At 40.3% G+C, this 24,236-nt stretch overlaps 1 long non-coding RNA gene across 3 annotated transcripts in view; it reads right to left on the bottom strand.

The window, feature by feature from the left end:
* Positions 1-24,236, bottom strand: part of LOC122217825 — a 149,146-nt gene that overhangs the window by 10,611 nt on the left and 114,299 nt on the right. For 2 of the 3 annotated variants that reach the window (XR_006201696.1, XR_006201694.1), the window contains exon 4: positions 22,855-22,978. This is a non-coding gene — a long non-coding RNA (uncharacterized LOC122217825). Of the gene's footprint in view, positions 1-20,526; positions 20,636-22,854; positions 22,979-24,236 lie in introns of those variants that run through there. The other variant, XR_006201695.1, reaches the window with a different exon arrangement.

Raw genomic sequence — 24,236 nt, 5'->3', positions numbered from 1 at the left:
CAGGGGAGGGGCAGAGAGAGAGGGAGACACAGAATCCAAAGTAATCTCCAGGCTCTGAGCTTCCAGCACAGAGCCCGACATGGGGCTCGAACCCATGAACCGTGAGATCATGACCTGAGCCAAAGTCGGACGCTTAACCGACTGAGCGAGCTACCCAGGAGCCCCATAACCCACCAATATTCTTTAGAAGAGCAAAATGATTTCATCTGGGTCTCCTTTCTTCCTGAATAAATACATCTCTTTGACTCATTGAGAAGAAAAGCTGTTTCTCCATAAGAGATCATTATTTCTAAGAGAATAAAAAGTGTTATAAGGTGCTTATTCATAGGCAGAATCCCTGGGATCAGCTTAGTCTCTAAAAGTTTCAAGTTAGGCAAAATCACTCCATGAAAAGTACCCTTTAGTTCATTCCACATTGGCTGGGGAGCACCAGAATTCTGTCTTCCTCAGGCACTGCACTTCTAGGTCTTAGCGTGTGTCCCCACAGTTTAGCCCTTAATCACCCTGTGTTTCCTGTGCATGTCTGGTCTTCCAACCAGATCATAAATCTCCTGAGGGCATCTTCTACCTTTGTAATCCCTGACAGAGCAGCTCCTGCATACTTGCCTTAAGGAAAATAATAATCATACGTATGTAACAGCCTAGAGACGCAACTGGTTTTTTGCTGTTGCTAATCTCTCTGGGTTCCCTCGCTCTCCCTTGATTGGCTTCTCAGCTCTGCCATCACCAGTGTAACCAATTCCCCCACATTCAATTTCCTTTGTTGTAAACACTTGTAATGGTTTCTGTTTTCCTTTTTTAGAACATGATACATGTATTAATTAGAGTGCTTTAGACACAGACGAGAAGAGAGAACATAGTGGAATTACGAAGGGACACGATGAGATCTCCTGTAAGAGAACACATTCATAATTCATTGCCTTCAATCCCAATGTAATCACAGGAAGATGAAGTCAGAGAGATCTTACCTGGAAACCTGATACAAACCCTTAAATTATTTAGGCAGCTGCCAATGGAAAAGGCATTCCCACAGTTGTCATTAAGAATTTTCATACCTCATGGGGTGCCTGGATGGTTCAGTCAGTTAAGCATCTGACTCTTGATTCGGCTTGGGTCATGATCTCATGGTTTGTGAGTTTGAGGCCCGCATTGGGCTCTGCGCTGACAGATAGCTCGCTCTCTCGCTCTCTGTCTCTCTCTCTCAAAATAAATAAACATTTAATAAAAAAGAATTTTCACACCTCACATATGTACTATCAAAAGTATCAGCTCCAAAAACAAACAAACCAAAACAAAACCTATCAGCTTCTAGTTTTGTCCAGGAGTCTGATAGCTAATTCGAGAGATAGTTTTATGAATTTGCTTCTTTACACTCATTTTATATATATATATATATAATATATATATACATATGTACATATGTATATATAATATACATATGTATATATATACATATATATACATATATATATTTAGACTAATATACTATTTCCAAAGGAAGATAGCAGCTATGCTTAGTATCTCATAGAAAAGGTACAGTTTTTCCTATTTGGAGTTCCAAAGAGGTCTCTCTGGAGATTAAAACCTACCATCATTCAAAGATGAGAAGATAAAAGGGAGAAAAACAACTTGGATGAAATCTTTCTTCTGCATTTCCATAATTTAATTTATGTTTGATTTCTCTATGACATTTTCTAATGTTAAAACCAACAGAATTTAAAAGAGGAAACAAGGGGCCAGGAAGAGGGAGGGAGAAGCCTGGGTACCTCCTGACTATAAAACTCATTCTTCTTGGGAATATGCCCACATCAGAAACTACTTGAGCTCACTCTTGTAACTTAAGAAGATGTTGTCAGATCCTTTTGACATATTTACAGCCTTATAATTAAAACTACTTGATGCAAAATCCATGTGCTTTATGTAAAGCAATGTATATTATCATAGACACTCTGTTCTATGATCTACAGCTACCAAAGCCATGTATTCCAGGTAGATTGTCAGGAACCCTGGACGAGAGCTGTGAGATATGGATCCTGGTCTTGTATCTACACCTAATTAGCCAGGTGATATTGCATAAATCTCTCGCTGCACCAGGACTCAGTTCCTTATGTAAGGTTCCTTCCAGCTAATAACTCTAATACAACTAATGCTGTAACAAGTATTTCTGTTAATATTACTAATCCGAGAATCCATGTGGATGACAGATTTGAAATTGGGAAATCTTAGATAGGAGTCTGTTAACTACTCCATTTCTTTTCTCTTTTTTTAAATGTTTTTATTTTTGAGAGAGAGAGAGAGAGAGAGAGAGAGAAAACGAGCAGGGGAGGGGCAGAGAGAGAGGGAGACACAGAATCCGAAGCAGGATCCAGGCTGTGAGCTGTCAGCACAGAGCCCAACTCAGGGCTCGAACTCACAATCGGTGAGATCATGACCTGAGCCAAAGTGGGACGCTTAACCCACTGAGCCCCCCAGGCGCCCCGATATTAACTAATTTTTAAATAAATTCATTTTAATCTTAGCTAGCTGGACCACACATTAAAATTCCTTTTCAAAGATTTCTTTTCCACAAACTTTCTACAACTTACTATTCTCTTACCAATAATGCACACCCTTCCTTGCCTTCTTCTCATATATGGTCATTTTCTTCCCTCCTTATCGTTCATATCTATCTCTATATATATATTAGAATTCTAATATATATATTCCGTCTATATATATATTCTATATATATATTCTATATATTAGAATCCCTTAATTCTTAGTGAACACTAATAAGTAAGCAATTGTGGACCAACAAATTTATAAATGCGTTTTATAATACCTAGAAGCATACGCCCTTTTAAATAGTACAGTCTTTCAGTGTGGCACAAGACATGGTTGCTAACAGTCCTAAGTTTATCTTTAGTTTCTCAGCAATAGGAAGACAAAAGTAGACAAACCTATGTTCAGTGGTCAATGTTTTGGTGTTTTATCTTGCTTGGAAAATGATCCAGATATTTAATGAAATTCCAACATTTAATTTAACTTAGCAAAACCCGACAGTTTCAAGTTACCAAAAAAATCTGTGGAAGCTCCTTTTTTTTTAAGTACACATACCATAAAACATAATTATTGTGCCTAAAAACTCTTATTCCATATTTGTCGATCTAAATCATTTGTTCCCAACAACTATGTTTACATTACTCACAAAAACTTTGAGACATTGGACAAGGTAGACACTATCTCAAGTGGATTTTCTTGCTAACAAATTTTGAAACAGAGATAACATGAATTAATTTGACTAATAAGCCCAGGGAGAATCAGTTATTTATTGGCATTATATTTAATGCTGATAACTGTGGGGACAACTGGGTGCCTCAGTCTGTTGGCTGTTGGACTCTCGATTTGGGCTCAGGTTATTATCCCAGGGTTGTGGGAACTGAGCTCCACATCGGGCTCTGTGCTAGGTGTGGAGCCTGCTTAAGATTCTCTCTCTCTCCCTCTGCGCCTCTCCTCCACATGTACTCTCTCTCTCTAAAGTTAAAAAAATATATGCTGATAACTCTGAAGACACGCCATTTTTATTAAACCAACAACTTAAAGGAGATTTTATTTATCAAAGATTATCTCCAATCATGTGAACTCGAAAAATATTTGGATTAGTTTACTTAATTTATATAAGCGCTTTTTTTCTTTAAACCAATTAAATAAAGCTCTTTACAAATTAATTTTGCCAATATAATCCAGACATAGAAAAATATCACATATCTATCACATACATAACATACAAATAAACAGAGATCTTCTAGCTTTTGTTTAAGAAATTTTGGGGGCGCCTGGGTGGCTCAGTCGGTTGAGCGTCTGACTTCGGCTCAGGTCATGATCTCATGGTTTGTGAGTTCGAGCCCCACTTCGGGCTCTGTGCTGACAGCTCAGAGCCCGGAGCCTGCTTCGGATTCTGTGCCTCCCTCTCTCTCTGCCCCTCCCCTGCTCATGCTCTGTCTCTCTCTGTCTCAAAAATAAATAAAACATTAAAAAAAATTTTTTTAAGAAAAAAAAAATTTTTGGCCATGCCTCAGGTATGTTGGATTTAGGCTCACCTTAACGACCTCATTTTAACTTGATTACCTCTGTAAAGAACTTTTCCTCAAATAAGGACACATTCTGAGGTACTGAAGGTTAGGACTCTCACATACACATTTTGTGAGGGTGACACAGTTCAACTCATAACCCCGCGCTCCACAAATGTCATCGGACTTACTGAGGTCTCATTTTCGTTATCTTAAGGCAGAGCTTCTCAATCTTCAGTGGGCCTCCAGTCACCGGGGGACTTTGCTAAAATCCAGATTCTGATTCAGTAGGTCTGGGGTGGGGCCTGAGATTCTATATCTCTAATAAATTCCTAGGTAATGCTAATACAGCTGGTACGTGTCCCATCCCACACTTTGAAGGGCAAGGATCTAAAGCCTGTTTTATAGGTTTATAGGCTGTTTTAACTACAAGGCCAGAATCGTAATACTGTCCTCGATGGAAACATGGCTCTGCCTCCAAAAGGGAACCGAGGATGTGTCCTATATCTTAATTCCAGGCCTGTGCTTCATTGAGTAGAATGTACACAGGAGCACAGAGCGAATATTTGTGCGTGGCAGTTGGTCATCCTCATGGTGTGAAGCTGGGGCTGCTTGCTGCTGGTACCACAGCTGCTGTTTTCATTTCAGCAATAGCATCATAATCGCACAGCTGCGATGTTTTCAGGTATGCTGGAATTCATCTACCTGTTCAAAATAAACCTAAACTGGGTTGCTAAAGCAATATGTAACCATAAACAAAATATATGCTAGTTCTAAGCTATGCAAATTGTGCCAAGATAGTAGGTAGTCATAACAGAAAGCTGTGAAAGACTCCTATCAAGAGAAAAATATTTTTAAAGGAAAATATCACTGTGAATAGATATATTTAAATGAAGATACAGACTTGAAAAAGTAGAAAATCACTTTATCTAGAATTATGTCAATTCTTGGTAGAGAACTTTTGGAAGCAACTTTTAATGCTGCTCACTATAGAACAAGACATACCATCTGATTCAAATATTTATGCACTTAAAAAAATTTTTTTAACATTTATTTATTTTTGAGAGACAGAGAGAGACAGAGCACAAGAAGCGGAGGGGCAGCGAGAGAGGGAGACACAGAATCCAAAGCAGGTTCCAGGCCCCCAGCTGTTAGCACAGAGCCTGATGCGGAGCACGGGGCTGCAACCCACGAACTGTGAGATTATGACCTGAGCTGAAGTCGAATGCTTACCCGACAGAGCCAGCCAGGTGCCCCTATTTATGCACTTTTTAGAGCAGGGGCTGCCCAGTAGAACTTTCTGTGATGATAGAAATGTATTCTGTCTGCAGTGTCCAATACAGTAGCCACTAGCCAGCCACATGTAGCTATCAAACACTTGAAATGTGTGACTGAGGAACTGAATGTTTAATTTTATTTAATTTTAATTAAATTTAAATTTAAGTTACCAGTATGAAAATAGAGTGTCTCCTTCAAAAACCAGACCTAAAGGCAATTCAGAGAGTTCAGTTTATATGTGTTGGTGATGTGTTTGTTTGATAATCCCTTATATATAATCCACACTAAAATATTTCACATTCCCTCTGACTTTGTTATGTTTTGATCCCATAGCTTATTCCAAATAGTATACTGTACTCTTACAGTACTAAAGAGTACTGTATAGCCTTTGCTCTGAAATTTTTTACATTGGCTTTTGACCAAAACCAATAAAATTTTTAACTCTAGGTATAGTTTTATAGTACAGTTAAAACCATTATGCATGTGTGGAAACTATGCACTGTAATAATGTGTACGCACATCTCTGAGTATACAGATGAAGAATAGCACCATATACATAGAATGTTGGTGGACACAAGTGATAGTGGCTGACTCTTATCATATGCCAAACTTCCCAAAGTACAGACAGAGGAACCAGGGGCATGGGAGTGCCCCATGTGCCTTTATTTTTAGTTCTATAAAATTCTCCTGGAAGAGAAGAATTTTGGAGCCATAACCAACAACATTCAGAGAGCACAAATCAAATCCATTAGGCTGATTCAGTTCTAACAATTTTACCACATGCAACCTGAAGTCAACTGTGAAGCATGAACAATAAGGTACAGTTAAGCATAATGTCAGGGGCCCCCCAAAAAATGAAAAAAAAAAGATCTTTTCCTAAATGGAAGTAGACACAAAAGGCGTAAGACAGTAGCAGTTCAGCTCAACCATGTGGAAGTAAGTGCGGGGTAAAAGTAATAACATCTAATACTTAGTGCTATGTGCCAGGCACCTATTCTAAGTACCATAAAGAACTATGAAGGGTCTGAGATTTCACTCTACTTAGAAGCTAACAAATTAGGCTGTCACAATTTCATAAATGCTGGCAGAAGACATGAAACTCCTGGTTCAGAGACAAAGGACAGTTTAATACTCAAAACAATAACCATAACCAACATCCAGTTTTCTGAGCCCCAAATTTCATAAAGTAACACAGAAGGGGCCAGGTGCTACTTGCACACACAGTGGGTTCAGTTGCAGAAAAGGAATTTCGAGCTTAGGAACACCAACCCTTTTATGATGAACAGTAGGCAAAACTACCTGATCTTTGCATTAGAGGGAGAAGCTACTTCTGTTTTCCAAGGCTGTTTGCTATGTAAGCATCCTTGAAAAGATAGTTCAGAACAAAGGCATTCAGTGCTTCTGCTTTATAAGATATACAGAAACACAAAAGACCCATGAAGAATTGTCATTCGATGAGCATTTTACAAATATGAACTCACTTAACCTCCTCAACAACCATGTGAGGTAGGTATTCTTTCACCATTTCATACATGAGGAAATGGAGGGATACAGCATTCTCGTAGCTATTAAGAATATTAATATCTCATATTAAGCTATGAGAATTTGAACCCAACAATCTGTCTCTGGGAATGGCATTGTCCAACAAGATTATTACATAAGCCCTGTGTATCACTTAAATTTTTCTAGTAGCCACATTAAAGAAGTAAAATAAGAAATAGGTGAAGCTATTTTTAATAACATATTTTATATAAATCCATGTACCCAGAATATTATTTCAACATGTAATCAATGCATAAATTATTAATGAAATATTTTCTATCCTTTTTTTATACTAAGTCTTTGAAAACCAGTGTGTATTCCACACTTACAGTGCATTTTAATTCAGGCATGAAATTTTTATCAAAACTACTTGACAGTTGAAAAAGTAGATTCACATACCCCAGTTGTTCCAGGCATACTTAAATGCTTCTAATATCTGGACCAAGTTTTTACAGGTAAACCAGTCAGGATTAAGCAAATTAAACATTCACTTCTTCAGCCACAGTAGCCACATTTCAAGTGCTCAATAGCCATGCCAGGCTAGTGGCTCCTATATTGAACAGAATAACTTTAGAGCCTGTAGACATAACCTCTGTGCTCTCCTGCCTCCCAAAGAAAGTGCATTAAAAATGCACAGAATTGTAACTTAATTCTTTGTTTTTCTATTTTAATTGTTTAACAAAGTCACAGTTGTTTATTTAATTATGCATGCCCTGCAGGTTGTGAGAGGAGCCAAGAGAGGGGACAGTGCAGTGTGGAGAATCAGAGCGCAGGCTCACAGACAGACTCAGTCCGATCCATCGCTTCTCAGCACTTCCTAGCTGTGTGACCATAAATATATTCCCTGACCTCCTGAAGCTCCAATTTATCTTTAAAGTAGGGCAATAATAGCCCCTCTGAGGACTAAACGAAGCCATTCACATGAAGGGCCTGGCCCAGTGCTTGGCACATGGTTCATGTTAATAAATGTCAGTCATTATTTGGTAACTAGAGAAAATTTAACACGAGACCAAAAGTGTTTAATAGTACCTCATTTTAAGATGCCCATTTGCTTCCTGGAGGGAGGCCTTTCTCCCTCAGCTGTGCAGCCCAATGTCACCCTCTAGTGCCAAAAACCTTGAACAGCAGGCATCACATACCAAACTTGCAGAACACCAAGCTCTGAAAGAATGTGTTCGTTTCTTCAACTTCAGATGCTGTATCTGACCTCGATCCCCCAGTCCCAATCCCCAGTCCTGTTAATTAGTATTCTGTCTTTTGGGCCAGTGTTTCTCAAACTTTAATGTCCTTTCTTACCAGTTACCTGGGGGATCTTGTGAAAAGCAGTTTATCCACTAAGTATGAAGTGGAACCTGAGAGTCTACATTTCTAAGCAGATTCTGACTCCAGTGTTGCTGCCCCATAGACTCCTCTTTGAGCAGCAACACTTCAGGAAATCCTATTTATCATTTCAGCTCTTTTGAAAGTAGCCTCCACATTGTTAGAAGAAAAAGACCCAGGATTAAACTAAATGTTGTCTTCTTTCTCCTGTAAACATGCACAAAAGGGAAAGCCTTAACTGAATACTGAAGCTGAAATACACCTGAATTTTGGATGTATTGGATGGCTTCCAAGAGGGCAACAGTGCTCTTCCAGGGGGAGTGCCTCAGCACATGGGGGTGGACGGGCTACTATGGCAATTCTTGTTATACTCCTTTGACTTCAGAATGTAATTCAAGATCGTGCACTATTCTAATTGGAAATCTATGAATTAATGATGACGATATAAATTAATCTGTGTTCGGGGTGCCTGGGTACTTCACTTCAGTTAGTGAAGCCTCCAACTCTTGGATTCAGCTCAGGTCATGATCTTATGGTTTGTGCATTCGAACCCCACATCAGGCTCTATAGAGCTGACAACGCAGAGCCTGCTTGGGATTCCCTATCTTCCTCTCTCTCTGCCCCTCCCTCTCTCTCTCTCTCTCTCACTCAAAATAAATAAATAAATTTAAAAAATAAATATACAATTAATTAATTAATTAATCTGTGTTTCTAGTTAGAAGCCCAAGGTAATTTGAACTAGATAATGGCATGATGGTGGAGTTGCTGGACGAGCACTGGAAATTAAGTCAGAAGCCACTGATCACTGTGGTCTTTCCAATGTCTTATTCAAGAGACACTGAATGATTAACATTTGGAAGACATCATGATCTATATTTATTTCAATTTTTTTTTAACGTTTATTCATTCTTGAGAGACAGAGACACAGAGCATGAGTGGGGGAGGGGCAGAGAGAGAGAGAGGGAGACATAGAATCCGAAGCAGGCTCCAGGCTCTGAGCTGTCAGCACAGATCTGGACGTGGGGCTCCAACCACGAACTGTGAGATCATGACCTGAGCTGAAGTTGGACACCCAACCGACTGGGCCACCCAGTCACCCCTATCTATACCTATTTCATATCTGATAAAAATGGATATAAAGATAATTGCCAAATTTCTGCAAACATTAAACAAGATAACATAGTGAAAGTCCTTTGAAAATAGTGTTCCATGGATATAACTGCAATTCATTTGAAGTCTGACTGACAAAACTGGCCCAGCATCTCTTTAGTATAATAAACAATACTGTTTTTTGTCTTTTTTTTTTTTTTCTGGTAAGGAGAAAAGGGGGAGGGGGTTTGGAATTTATTTAAATCTGTCTATCCATTTTTCTAAAAACTTACTGAGATTACAATGACTTCATTACTCCAAATTTCTAGGTATTTGCATTGCCTCCCACAATGTGACTGCCAAATTAATGATAATATTTATTCTCATTTTGTTTTCAAACATTTATTTCTGATGATGAGTTTCATACACTACAATGTAGTCATACTTTGTTGGTAAGTTTGCTTGTTATCTAGCTGGACTCACTATGTTACCAACTTTGGTAAAAACACAGCCCACAGGATTTTTCAAAGGCATGCTGAATATCAAATACAGCAATCACACGGCGGGGAGGGGGGTTCCATAGCATTTATCTCACAAAGCATTGTGATATTGTTCCGGACATGAACTCACACGTCGTACCTACTTTCAACCTCCTCCCGACACAGATACATGTGAAAACTGACCTCTATACTTCCTTGTTTCATTATAGGAAATTATCTGATTTGTTTCTGTTGGCTTCTTAGAAGCTTGTTTTAAAGTATTTCATTTCCACTCATTTTGAGTTAGGCTTTCCTATTAATGTGCTTGTAATTGAGCCCTCTACAATACTAGATATCAAAAAAACCACATTCATATCAATGTATTATACTTACTACAATGTAAAGGAAGAAAGGGAAGTTTGGTTACCAAAGTTTCAGAAAAAATATGAAAACAAAATAAAGCCAGCCCTACATTTCTATTATGAGAGAAAATCAAAGAAAGAAGGTAGGAGAATGGAAGAAAGGAAGAAATTTGGAGGTTTCCTTCCTATACACTTTCTCTCACATTTACACTATAGAACCTGACTTTAGGGCCAGAAAACACAGAACTAATCACAGAGGGCATTAAGAATGCTTACAACAATGCACCTAGTGACAAATAGTTACTGAAGACTAGTCCAGGCCCTGCTGGGAAGACAAAGGTGTAGAGGGCAAGTTTTTTTTTCTCAAAATGCTGAGAACGTGGGAGGAAAGACAAGATCTAGACATAAAAGATAACATATGTGTCTACAGTATTTACCTGGCAAAGCCAATTTTTTGGTTTAAATCCAACCCACTTTGGTTATTTACCTAAGGCCTGTGTTTGGAGCCTGGGTCAAGAGAGGATGGTGAGATCTTGTGTCACAATTAAAATTCCAGATGAGATTTCCACTTAGTCCATTAAATGAACCCAGCATCATTTGTCACTCTGGGCATTGTTAAATTTCCCATTTCCCACTTCCCATATGCAGGCTGACTGGACCCCTGGGTCAGCCATACAACCTTGCCACCATCACTGTTTCATAAGCTCTGGCTTCCAGGCTCTTTGATCAGCCTGTCTATTCAACTCCAGTTCAGGAAGGATCGTCTTCTTTTCATTATTGTGTTCATGATCTACCTCACCAGAAGCAGAGATAGCCACAACAAAATACATAGCCAGATTCAGAAAAGTTTATTTGCAGGCAGGTAGCCTGGGCAAATAACAGTATGGCATTATCATACTGCTCCAAACATAATATATTTAGTTCATGTTCTATGAAGTTAAATTTCCTAACAAAAAGATACAACCTGGATATATCATAGTGCCATAGAAGCAAAGCCAGATTATGGAGCTTCTAGAGATTAGTACTTGGTACTGCCGGTCTTACTTCATTATCCAGTTTGCTTCTCTCCTCATTATAAAAGAAAAACAGCAATGCTGATATTTGTAAGGAATCTTCATCTGAAAACCACCATTACTCTTCCTTTAGGAGACAAAGTGCATTTTGTGTATGAAAAAAAGCAGTTTTGAGATTGCCCCCAAAAACTATACTTAGAAAACTTTGACTGGACCTATTCAATCTCAATTCCACTTGTCCCCCAATCTCTTTCCAAGGGATTTAACAAAACACTGGAGGCATATGTAGTGAAAGTTGAGCTAATTACGGGCAAAAACTTAAAGGGAGCCCAAAATGTTCAGCAAGTAGTTCCTACCCAGATGTAAACAATCATATGGAAAGCCAATCAGTAGCCAAATGTCTCACTATCTGGCTAGGTAAAATGTGATCAAAAGATCATACAGTGAGGTATCTGTAGCAGAGAATTCCCTTGACATAACCACTGCCCTTCTAGAAAAACTAGATAGGGCAGCAGACTAGAGGGAAGGCAGGTACTTGATAGCAGAGGCTGCACCTCTAGGAAGAGGGTCTGGGTCGTGGGCTTCGGGGACAAGAAGGCCAAGGAACACAGGAGGAGTCTCAGAACGTCCGTGTCTTCTGAATGAGAACTAAACCCCATTGGAGAAATGCCAGCTTATGAGGAAGAAGGGGTAGGGGAGGCTTCTTACCACTGCTGTGTAGTGATTGCTGCATCCTTTAGAAACTGGGTGGGTCAAAGGGAAAGGTATTTCACAAATGATGTGTTTTGGTTTCTTGAAAAAATTGAGTTAAAGCATCAATTTATCCTGGCATTTAGGCATTCGTTGAACATTCAGCTAAATAACAATTGCACACCCACTCTGGGCTAGGTACAGGAATAACCGAGACAGATTAGGCTCCAGGCCTCAGAGAACATACATTCTAAGGAGGGAGACATAATAAAGAAATTAACAATAAACAGTATAATTACATATTGTAACAAATGGATTTGTGGCAGATTGTACTTTCTTTCCAAGGTTGCATGTAACAAGATCTCCCATCCCACATGCTTTCCTAGAGCCACTCCCCATTAAGACGTGGAGGTTTATTCCTCCATCATTGAATCTGGGCCAATAAAACGTAGAAATGAAGCTGTAAGACTTTCAATGTCACTATGTCATAAAAGGTTATGCAACTTCCACTTTGCTCACAGGAACACTTGGCCTTTTGAAGTCTCAGCCACCATGTAAGCAGATGGATTACCCTCAGGCCACTATGCTGTGAAGAAGCTAAAACTAGCCTGCTTAGAGAGACTAAGAGACTACACGAAGGAGAGTGAAATCCATCCAGACCCCCCTGCTCCAGCCACGTGCTGTTCCAGCTCCGGTCACTTCCTAACTGCAATTGCTTCTGCTGAGCAGAAGCCACTCAGCCCAGCCTTTCCTCAATTCCTGTCTCAAAGAAATTTAGAGATATATCATAGAATGATTGCTTTTGCTTTAAGCCAGTAAGTTTTGGGGTGATTTGCTGCATAGTAATTGATAAATAGAACAGTTAAAATGGAAATGAACAGGGTGATGGCACAGAGAGTAACTGGGAGTGAGGGCTACTTCAAATAAGGAGGCTACAGAAATCCCATCTCAAGAGAAGGATGTAAAGAGGTCTGGAAAAGGGCATCCCGGACAGAAGCAAAACCCAAGACCTGGAGGGAGGAAAGGACTAGTCATGGTCATGGAGGCCAGCCTGGCTGAAGCATTGGAAGCAGAGGGAAGAATGAGGCTGGATGTGGGTAGGAGACAGTTATGCAAGGTCTTGTAGGTCATGCGAAGGAGCTGGGGTTTTAAGTGCATTGCAAAGCCTTTGGGTGATTTAAATCCACTAACTAACACCAGTCCAAACCATTACTCCAGATGCCTTAGTTCCAAGGCCCATCCCTCCAAGCCACAACTCTCTTGCTATATGATCATTAATTCAAAGAATGGGCCTCAGTGTCCTTTGGAAACTGAAGTTAAGTGACATCAAGAGATAGCACATCCATAATCTCAACCACCAGTGTCTGCTCATATTGCTGTGGCACGTGTCTCCTTTATCTCAGAGACTGGCACTCTATCCTCTATAGAGTTTCCTGGTGACCAAGATGTCTGGTCTCAAACTCTCTCAACGTTGCACTCTAGTTTTTCATCTTCGTACTTATTTCCCCCACAAGAAGCTTCATTTTGGTATTTCCCCAGAGACCCTACTACTGGGTATAGACTCGTTGAATGGATGACTTTCTAGAACAATGCAAAACCACAAAAGACACACCAAATGTTTGATTTCGTAGCCTAACCTGCACATTTAATACTCTGCAGTCTGCAAACCCTGTTCTTAACCCCGCAAACCCTGTCCTTAGCTTATCTCCATGGGTTCTTCTGGATGAAGTCTTTTGTGCTAAGTGCCTTCAATAAAGCTGAGGTTTGTGGAGCCTGTTTTTTAAATAGCGTTTGGAATCTATAGACATTCCCAGACATTTGAGTTCTGTGAGCAAAGAAGGGAGGTGGAGGGGAGTGGGATGAGCTGGGCAGGGTGGACCGGGTGGTCGACTGGTTCTTATCATAACTGTTTAGTTTCACTTACATTTTTTCCCTGGGTTGCTCAGGTCCAGGGCAGTGTTATTTGATGCTGAACACCTGCCTTCACACAGGGAGACTTGCAGCTAGCCCTGCCAAGAGCAGCACTGACATTTCTGCTCTATGGAATTGTACAATGGGGCGAGAAGGTGGACACCCAGGAGCTCCCGTCTGCTTCATGGGATTCTGGCTCCAAAGGAATCACCTCATTCGTGATTATAGAAGGACTAGAGTCTCTGCTTGTGTTTTTAGTGGCTGCAGTAAAAGCAAGCTTGTCAGGGCACTTAAGCTATTGGATTTTGTTCATTGGCCATTTTTATAGGTCTCAATTCACTCTCTGATGAGATGTGAGTGAGAGGTGAGAAAGACCTAGACTATATTGCACAAGCTGACTCTCAGGGGGTCCTCGGTCATATTCAGTCAGAGCCGTGTTCAAATTGAAAGCTACGTGGCTCAGAGAGCTTTCTGTTGTGAGGATCCAGAACAACTGACAATGTACTGGGTGATAACAAATGTACAGGGGCCTTGGGAGTGGTGCTTCTCACACCTTCATGTCTGTACTAATTACCCAGGCACCTTATAAAATGCAGATTTAGATACAATAGGTCTAGAGTGGGACCCGAAACTTTGTGTTTCTGTGTGATGCCAATGCTCTTGTCTAGGACCATGCTTGGGGTAGGAAGAGTCTAGACTCCAGATTCTACAGCCCATGCACCTAGGATAGTGGTTCTCAGAGCATGGTCCCCAGACTGCAGCGTCAGCATCACCCGGGAACTTGTTAAAAATGGAAATTCTCAGGCCTCACCTCAGACCTACTGGATCAGAAATTTCAGTAGCGAGGCTCAGCACTCAGCGTTTTAACGGGCACTTCAGGGATTCTGACGTACCGTGAAGTGTGAGAAACGAGGCACTGTCAGGATTCCCCCACTCAGATGCACCTAAGAATTTTAGCCCCGTCTCCAAACTCTGATCTAATAATCAACAACTTTAAAATCAACAAATTTGATGTATCTAACACAAATCTAGAGTTTAGAGTTTAAATTATTTTCAAAATGTTTTATCTTCATCAGGATGCAGCTTCCATATAAAAATCCTCAGCATTTTTCGTATTTAAAAAGATTAATCATTCAAGGGCACCTGGGTGGCCCAGTCAGTTAAGCATCCGACTCTTGGTTCAGGTTCAGGTCATGATCTCATGGCTTTGTGGGTCCAAGCCCTGTATCAGGCTCTGCGCTGGCAGGCAGTGTGGAGCCTGCTTGGGATTCTCTTTGTCTCTCTCTCTCTCTCTGTCCTCTTTTCCCCTTTCCCACTCATGCTGTCTCTGTCTCTCTCAAAATAAATAAACTTACAAAAAAAAATTAATCATTTAAAGATCTTTGGGTTCAATAATATGATCTTGGGACAAGTCCAAAATCCTGAAAGCCAGGCTCTTGATGCCCAGGTACGGACACCAAGCTAAGGGGCATTGGAGTCTGTGAAGTCTAGGTACATCTTTGAACATTTCCAGGGGCCTTGTGGCTATTCCTGAAGGGAGGTGAGTGGACAGCTCAGTGATGTCTCAGACTGAAAAATGGTGGACATGAGTCATTTCTTCTACTCAAATGGAGTAAGCCAAATGGAGGGCCGCTTAAAATGATTGGCAGGATCAGTAGGCTAGCAAGAATTAGACTGCCCTTCTTGTATAGGCTGGAAAAACATCTCTGACCTCAGACCTTGAGGCAAAATTTCCTGGGCTGCCAAGACCCTGTTAACTGTCTATCACCTCTGAAAGTGTGAAAGGGCAGGTTACCTCTCAGGTCACCAAAGAAGGTGAAACCTGGAGCCTGTCCAGGCCACATAGCACCACCCGGGATGCCTGTGAATCAGGCCTCGAGCCTTCATACCTACTCTGGTTTCAACTTTCACAACTGGGACCACTTTGCAATTTCAGTTTTAAGAGTAATCTTGGGGAGAAACGCATAAACCCCTGACTAATGCCTTCTTGACTGTAACTGTGGTAGTCCAAGACTGTGCAGCAATTGAATAACGCTGACTAATAACATGTTAGGCTCTTATAGCCTTTTCATTTGAAGACCTCAAAGCACCCTGCCCAAATGACCTCACTAATCCTTGAAACAACTTCTGTGAAATATATGGGAAATATCATTATCTCCATTTCTCAGATGAAAAAGAAAAGAGCATCTGTGAATTGCCCAGGTCTCACTCTGAGCTCATAACTAGGCTCAAGGCTAAGAGCAGGTAGAGAGATTTGGGTCATTGAAGGGGCTCAGGAAGAAGGGGGATAAAAAAAAAAAAAGGTAATCCAGAGAGGAAACAACTGTAGTTGTAATGTAAGCAACATTAATCACGAAACCAACAGAATTACTAAGAAACAGAAAGAGGGTTGGCTTTGGGAATTTTTGTTGTTATTTCACAATACATATTTTTATATCTTCACGCTTTGCTTTAGTCTTTACACGGGTCATTGTAGGTTTTGGGGGAAAAGGGTTGATGGGAGGTTATTGCATTATCTCTCCACATGGCTCAAATTCATCTTGTGAAGTGCTGCCCAAAGGTCAGTGGCTAAGCTTACACTTAAGATTCTGATCCTTAGTTTCCTGATTGTTCCCTTGACTCTAACTTCTTTTTCCCAATACCGCTTTTGTAATCCACATTTCATTTATGCAACAATTGCAAAAATTTCCCCAAGGGGTCATTGAGGATATTATCAAAAGTACCTCAGATTTCCAGAACTGATAAGTTAATTTTTGAAACTTTTTAGAATTGGTGCAATTGCTCCTTTCTTCTTTCTTTCTTTCTTTCTTTCTTTCTTTCTTTCTTTCTTCTTTCTTTCTTTCTTTCTTTCTTTCTTTCTTTCTCTCTCTCTCTTTCTCTCTCTCTGTCTCTCTCTCTCTCTTTCCTATTTTAAAATGTCAAAGACTTCCTGACATGCTTTGGCCATGGAAATGGAACATATTTTCTCATTAGGTTAATTAATGGCTCTGCTTGGGTGGCATAATTTGGTGTAAGTTTCCTTTTAGAATTCTGTCATAACTAAAAAGGATCTTATTTTTGTTATGTTTTGTGGTGTCTTTAAATTTTTATGACTTCTACTTTGTTTAGTCTGTGTGTAATCCTTCTTTTGAAACCTAATGTCCTAGAAAATTTACAGTTTTCTCTCAAAACTGGCACTTTTTACATTTTATGGTGATTCCTGTTTCTTTGGTTCTCACTAGAACTTCATTTAAGTCCTTACGGTATAATTCGCAGCTCAGGGAATTTATGATTACATCGTCAAAGTAAACTCCCCAAGTGCAATATATTAAATCTGACAAGATGCTGTTCATTAATCTTTGAAATATAGCCAGGTGTGATGCAGGGAAGTGAGCCTTCCAACGAAGAGCGGGCTGAAGAACTCCAAACTGCCCCCCACTGGGGAGGATTCCTTCCTCCTCACTGCCAAGGCCGCCTGGGTGGGGAGGGAAAGAGCCAAATGCCCTTGCTTTGCCAACCATGGTGTTCCCTGTCTCTGCTGGTGTTCCTGTAGCCCCGCAGTTTCTCACCTTTTTACGCATTCACTCATTCATTCAACAAATATTTATTAAGAGCCGACTTTGGGTCAGGCACCAGGTAGACCTGGAAAGACGGCAGTGACCGAAATGGAAACAATCCCTTGCTTCATGGGGCTTACATTTTTAGGGTCTAGCTACCATCTATAAACAAAGGACTCAAGACTCCTTTACTGGCCCACGGAACCCACATGGAACGACCTACACTGTCTGAGTGAGCAGCAGTTCTTCTCTGCTGAGATGCGCCTTTGAGGCTAAATGACTCCTGATACCTGTGAGTGAGACTGCAGCCCAGCTCGAAGAGTGCCCTGATAGAGATTTGCAAATGACACTGTCAAGGACGACCAACCACAGCCATCTTGGGGGCAATCAGTGCCTGGTCAGAAAAGCAGAGGGTAGCTAAGCATTGTGCAACACTACCTCTAGAGCAACATGGAAGGAAAACCTAGGAAAAAGGCAACACCTCTTAAAGGCAGTTGTGGGTCTCTCCCCAGACCCTTCTGCTTGCCCAAATAAAACATAGCAGGCTAAAAGCAACGTGGTATTCTGGACTGGATTCTGAAACAGAAAAAAGACATGAGTGGAAAAGACAGGTAAAATCTGTATAAAGTCTGGTGTTTCCTTGGTAGCATCATACCAATATCAATTTCTTGGTTTTGTCTAATGTGCCATTGCAATGTAGATATTAACACTGGGGAAACGGGGTGACAGATATTTAGAAACTCTTCATACTGTCTTGACAGCTTTTCCACAATTCTAAAACTACTCCAAAATAATAAGTTTATTTTTTAAATGTTTGTGACACAGACTACTTAAAATGAATAATAAAAAGCTACTAAAAAGAGAAGCATATAGTTGGCATTGGGAAAGAATATAGTTCCTAACGACAAACAGCAAAGTTTTCTCGAAACTAAGGAGAAATATAATTAAAAACCCCAAACCCAGAAACTGATATTCTACTAAAGGCAATAATCTCACTGGCTTTTTTCCCTCTCTCTCCCATGCTACTTTAAATTCGCTCCCATTGGTTTTAAGATCACCTTTTAAGGTGTGTATAAAAACAAGTATGCAGTGGAATCATAAGTCCCAAGTTAAAGAAGCAAGATTTCTATGATTTTATTTTCTAACTCTGAATTTACAACACTTGTTGTTTCAATCATTGCCACCTTCCTTAATTCTCCCTCTCTCGCACACGTACACATACATGCGCACGCGTGCATGAATGCACACACACACACACACACACACACACACACACACCCAGATCATCGTTGAATCACAGCTAGCTTGTCCTTTCCTATACGCACATATGCTCTTAATTTTCCTATATTTGCCTGGCCATGTAGAAACTTCTTTTTAAGTAACATAAGTATTTATGTGTGCAGATTGAAGATATTCCTGGCTTAGAATTACATTCAAAAAGCCTTGGCTTATGGCATCCAATAAGTGATCCTTGTTTTTGTTAGACTTGTTACACCGGGGGGTAGTTACACAATATGTGAAATACACACTCCCATTTAAATCTTTTCAAAGAGAATTTTCTGTTTCAAAATAGAAATGGTGGTGATGAAAGCAATATTTTTTTTTAGCTTGCTGCATGCCTGAAAAGATAATGGTTTCGTAAACCAAGTGTAAACCTCAGAACAAACTGCTGGCTGCAATATGGAACTTCCTCCAGGAACAGAGACAGCCTTTTTACATTCAAAAGGTGCCTTCTTTAAGATGAAAGTTTCTCCCCATCGAGGGAACTGGATCACAGAATTTGAATGTTAGTGCCAGGAGCATTCTTAGAGATCATCTCATATAATTTTATGGCATTAAAGATGAGAAAACAGGCTGAGGGGCTAATCCTGTATTCAAAGCTTTGACGGCTGAGCAGAGCCAAAACCAGATACCTACATGCCAGGCCCAGTGCCTCCTCCTCTATCCTGCACTGGTGTGATGTCCTGGGGCCCGAGCCCTGGGGGGTTTTCACATGACTACTCAAGAAGTCTGCTGTGTGTCCCATCCCTTCATCCTTTAAATGAAATAATATGTGCAAGCGAGTCATCCATAAACTGGGATGTGCCACACACATGTCATGTCTGAGGCTGTTGTCACCATGATTATTACCTCCAGTGGGCTATGAGACAGACATTACATGTACACGTTCCACAAATTCTATACTGGGAACGATGGGCACGTTTTACACGCTAAGAATCATCTTCTGCACTATCCCTTCTGATCCACTGCTTTCCCGTGGGGTTCCCTGTTCTCTTTAAGAAACTGCTTTTTAAAATTCCTTTCCTTCTTTTGGACCTTCATTCTCCCTTTTTAAATGTATGTAAGCCGACAAGGAGGACTCACTGAAGAACAGAGCCCAGGTTTCTAGAAAGGCTCTGCAAATAGGAAGTAGAACCACATCACACCGTGTATCGGCCAAAAGTAATAAACCCAGCCAGCCTCAGCGCCCTCTTGACTTCGTCAGCAACTAACACTCCTCATTTCTCCCTTTCCTTGCAAAGGAAAAGGAAAAAATGCCAGGCAAAGAATGCCAGGCAAATCAAACCATGGGAAAAATAACACCTTCAAACTCAGGGCAAAATTCTCCTTTCCAATCCTTGTTGCAGATGCCCCATCCGGTATGCTTGGCCGAGTACACTGCTCTTGGAACAAGATACAGAACCCAGGTTAGAGAGAAGATTTTGGCCAGAAACTGGTTGTTAATTTTGAATGCATAGTTGTAAAGCCTGAGAAATCTCGCTATGATTTATTTACTTACGTTCAACAGTCAAAACAAACCCATGTGAGATAGTTCCTTATACGTCTTTAATAAATATTCCCTCTGATTTCCTACAAGTTACATTAATTAAACGCTCCTCAAATCAGTGAGTCTGTGCTTGTCATTCATTAATAGGATCAATGACAAACTCATGATTCAATATTACAATATTTGCCCTGAACAGAAAATGCTGTGGCAATTGCAGCCTGGAAAAACCATTCTGGATCATTTCTTGTTTTCCACTTTGAACCCATCTGCCTCCTCTCTTTCAAGTCAATAAAGGTTTGTTTGAAGACAAGCAAAAAAAAGTCCACCTTTTTAATGTTGGCTTTCATCTTTCCAGTCAACCAAGAGTAGCAGCTGATGAGAAGAAAAAAACACTTACGATGAAACACCCTTTCTGAAATATAGGATATTGGATTCAAAATCAAATAATCTGGACTTTAATCCTTGCTCCGCTGTGAACTTACTATGTTGCATCTCTGGTTCTCAAACTCGTCATGGGTCCTCTGACATTCTGTTTCAATAATAAGGGTAGTTTCTTCCAGTTCTAATATTCTTATCTTATTGTTCCTGGAGTTAGATTTCTATCAAACAGGCAAGAAAAAGTACTTCAATCTCTTCAAAAGTGGTGTCACATGGGTAGAGAAAGGGACACACCTGCTTTTATCTCTTGAGATGGGTATTAATAGGGGCAAGCAAAAGTTCTATGACCAGAAAAAAAAAATCTTCCTGATTAGGACACCATTCATGTTCCCTTCCTTTCCCATTCATCATACGTTGTCTTTAACTGAGCTTCTTGTACCTAGGGTTTCTTCCAGGAGAGTGTGAAAACAGCAGAAAACTCAAAACAACCCAGAAGGTAACGTCTTAGAGGCACTGCTTCATCATTAATCTTTGTTTTAAAACAGGTTCTGCCAAGAATCTTTGAAGGAAGGAGTTAGCATGCACTGAACCAGTGCTCCACATCAGAATGAGTGCTGCTCGTTTATTATTCACTCACCCAATCACAGCATTTAAAGAGAGATATTATACCTCTACCTTACAGAGGAAGAAAACTAAGGCACAAGGAAGTATAATAACTCGTCCGAGGTCATTTACAAGTAATAAATGCTGAAAAAGAAATTTATACCCAATGTGCCTAATTCCAAAGCCTTTCCTCTTCAACATAGGAACTGTCTATACAGTGCTTTGCCTCTTAGAAAAAAATTAGCTTATTAATGGTATTTAAATTAAGCTTCATTTCTCAGGACTAACCACATACAGAGTCATGCTACTATAACAGTTTATTTAAACTATCAAGCACAAACTATTGGATTTGATGGGCATTGCCATAAATTCAAAATAAAGGAGAAAAGAATATTCTCATTTTACAAGTCTGAAAACCCATGCATGATGTATCAGCCTTGTGGAAGACCCAACTGATGTTTCCAAAGTCACCAAAGGGACTGGATTACACGGCAGACTAAGAAGATTTCACACGGGTCGTTCCTTTCAAATACGTCCCTACCTCACCCTGGCCTCAACTCCGAGAATTTCAAGAGGCAAAAGAAGCAGGAAAGAGAAGCCTGGCTGGCAGGCAGTGGGTCAAAGGCATGCCCTGTAGAGTATAAGGGCCACCAAAGTGAAAAGCAAAGCACCACCCCTCATAGCTTTGTTTTCAGTCATGAGAGGCTTTTTGAAGTTCACTCTCTGGGATGAAAACACACCAAACACCTCTTCATCCCATCCCCCTCCCCCACATACACACACTGTTTATTTACTTCTCTCCCCCCTCCCATATCTGAAAAAAACAGGGGCCGTGAGGGGGGAGTAGCACGAGGAGCTTCCAGGTGTCCTGCTCCAAGGGATTAGAAGAGCTCAGGTTTCAACTCACCACCATCCCACCCATTTATTCGTTCCTACTACACCCATCACTCACCCTGACAGGCACTGCTTATGCCTTTGGTTGTCTTCATGGGAGGTGTTTATAAATAAGGGCACCTGTCTATGAAAGCCAGATATTCACAGGAGCAGCCAAGGAGACAATAGATTACACATTTGGGGAGTTTCTATGCCTGAACTTTCCCAACAGCTGTATCCGCATTATATAGGCTTTTGTGAGGTTTTGCATTGCAGGAGAGAGAAAGAAACAGGTTCCTTGTCTTCATACAGGAAACACATCTGTAAACCTGTCACATTCTACAGCAAGTGAACCAAAGGTAAACATTTCATAGTACTTGGAACTCTACCCCTTCTCTGTTAGGGAAGGTTAAAACATGTTGGTTAAATGAAAAGTTGGGCTGAAACTAGATTCTTCTCCAAACACAAAAGAAGGTTGTAATTTCAAGCATTTTCCTCCTTGGACTTAATCATGAATATTAAGTATTGGTACCCAAGTGCCAGAGTAACAAACTAAAGTGAAGACCACCCATCAACTTAATTCCAAAGGCTTATTTCATGTAACTCAAGCTCCAGTTATCTGAGAGTGAGTGATGCTATTCACAACTGCCCATAACAAAAGCCAAAGGGCTTATGGCAATTTGACCTTTTCATTTTTCACCAGTTTATTTTCAGAAAGCTGGGAAAATATTTTTCCCTTGTATTTGATGACATGATTTCTAGAGTATCTTGACTAATTTCTCAATTAGCCAGGATCACCCCAAATGCCACTCACCTTAAATTATGGGCCAAAGGAGCCATTATTCGGTAATGAAATTTAAGCAAAACATAATTTGATCCCAATAATCCACAAAATACTAATTCACAGAAGCAACTGACTTTCTCTTATACATTTGTAGTATTTTCCACATCTTAAATATCATACCTTTTATTTCTTGTTATGTATTTTCAGGCCCAAACACTCCAACCTCCTCCCTTGACATTTTAGATGGAAATGAAAGATTATCTCCTTTGTCATTTCAGAGTCCATGGCGCACTCTTCTTCCCTCCTGAAAACAAGAAACCACAGATGTTGCAGTCACGGATCTGTGATTAAAATAATTTCTGCAACTGAGACATCATGCCAAAAGCAAAAGCACATTCTTAATGCATTGTTTGTCTGGAAAAATAAACTGCATTACAGGAGGAATGTAAAGCAAGGTAATCATAGAAACCCAGAGGCATAATCCAGTTAAACTTTCTGACCTGCATCAAATGTTGACAATTCTAACTTCTCTGTTCCAAGAGAACTTTCTGGGACACACTTGCAACATTGCTTAAAAGTCCTGCCACCTAGTGGAAGAAGTAAATAAACTAGACCTTAGGTAACCAGCTAGATGGAAAGACCTTGAGAAAAATAGCTTGTCTATCAACAAGACTTCTCTTGAAAAATCATATTGGGTTAGTCTTAGACCTGATTTTCATAAAGTATCAAGATTCATCGAAATGGGTTGTTTTGCTCTTCCTTGTTCAGTGCATCACATTCAAGATAGGAAAGACTTGATATCAAGCCCTCAGAACCATGGGTGGAATCTACAAATAGCCAAGGTAATCATTCTGTTAATCTGCTTTGGTTGACAGTTTTCAAAATGGATTCCACAGAATTAAGAAATCAACCAAATCCATTCCAGCTTTGCCTGGTGGAGGGCACTCAACTAGGCACTTAATCCTCCAAAAGCTCAGCAGGAGGACTCTTTATAAAAAGGATTTCTTTAGTTGGCTAAGGGAAAATATCCTGCCTGAACAGGAAGGTAGATCATTAGTGGCTGGACCTCACAGATAGCCACTAAGTTTCTGAGAAAACTTCCTGATGAGTCATGCTGGGAAGGAACTCTCTAAAAGGGCTTTGAGCAAAGTACTATTCTTGAGTAAGATCGACAATACATGCTTGGCCCAAATGATATCAACAGATGTGTTATGACAGCAATCAGTTCCTCAGTGACTTGAAGGAGAGCACTTGCCTCCCTGCCTACCTGGCCAAAGAAACAAGAGAGTCTGTGATGGGCAAGATCAGAAATAGTGTGCGATTATGGTACATTGCAAATTGACATGTTTCTATGGTGCAAGGCCACTAAATACACTTGCTGTGTGCCAAGGCCTATTTTGGATTCTTCTTGTCCATGATTAAATACAACTGCTATTACGCCTATAGAAGCCTGCTAGTTCTCTCTAAAAGTCCAGGGCCATTATGAAACAACATTTGCTTCTGGTAAGAAAATTATAATTCCAGACTCCATTAGTTGTATCTTCACTTCCATCCTCTATCTC

Source organism: Panthera leo, chromosome B1, assembly GCF_018350215.1.
Source record: "Panthera leo isolate Ple1 chromosome B1, P.leo_Ple1_pat1.1, whole genome shotgun sequence".
In the NCBI taxonomy this organism is placed as follows: domain Eukaryota; kingdom Metazoa; phylum Chordata; class Mammalia; order Carnivora; family Felidae; genus Panthera; species Panthera leo.
The sequence above is the reverse complement of the archived record's forward strand: the minus strand, read 5'-3'. Positions and strand labels throughout refer to the sequence as shown.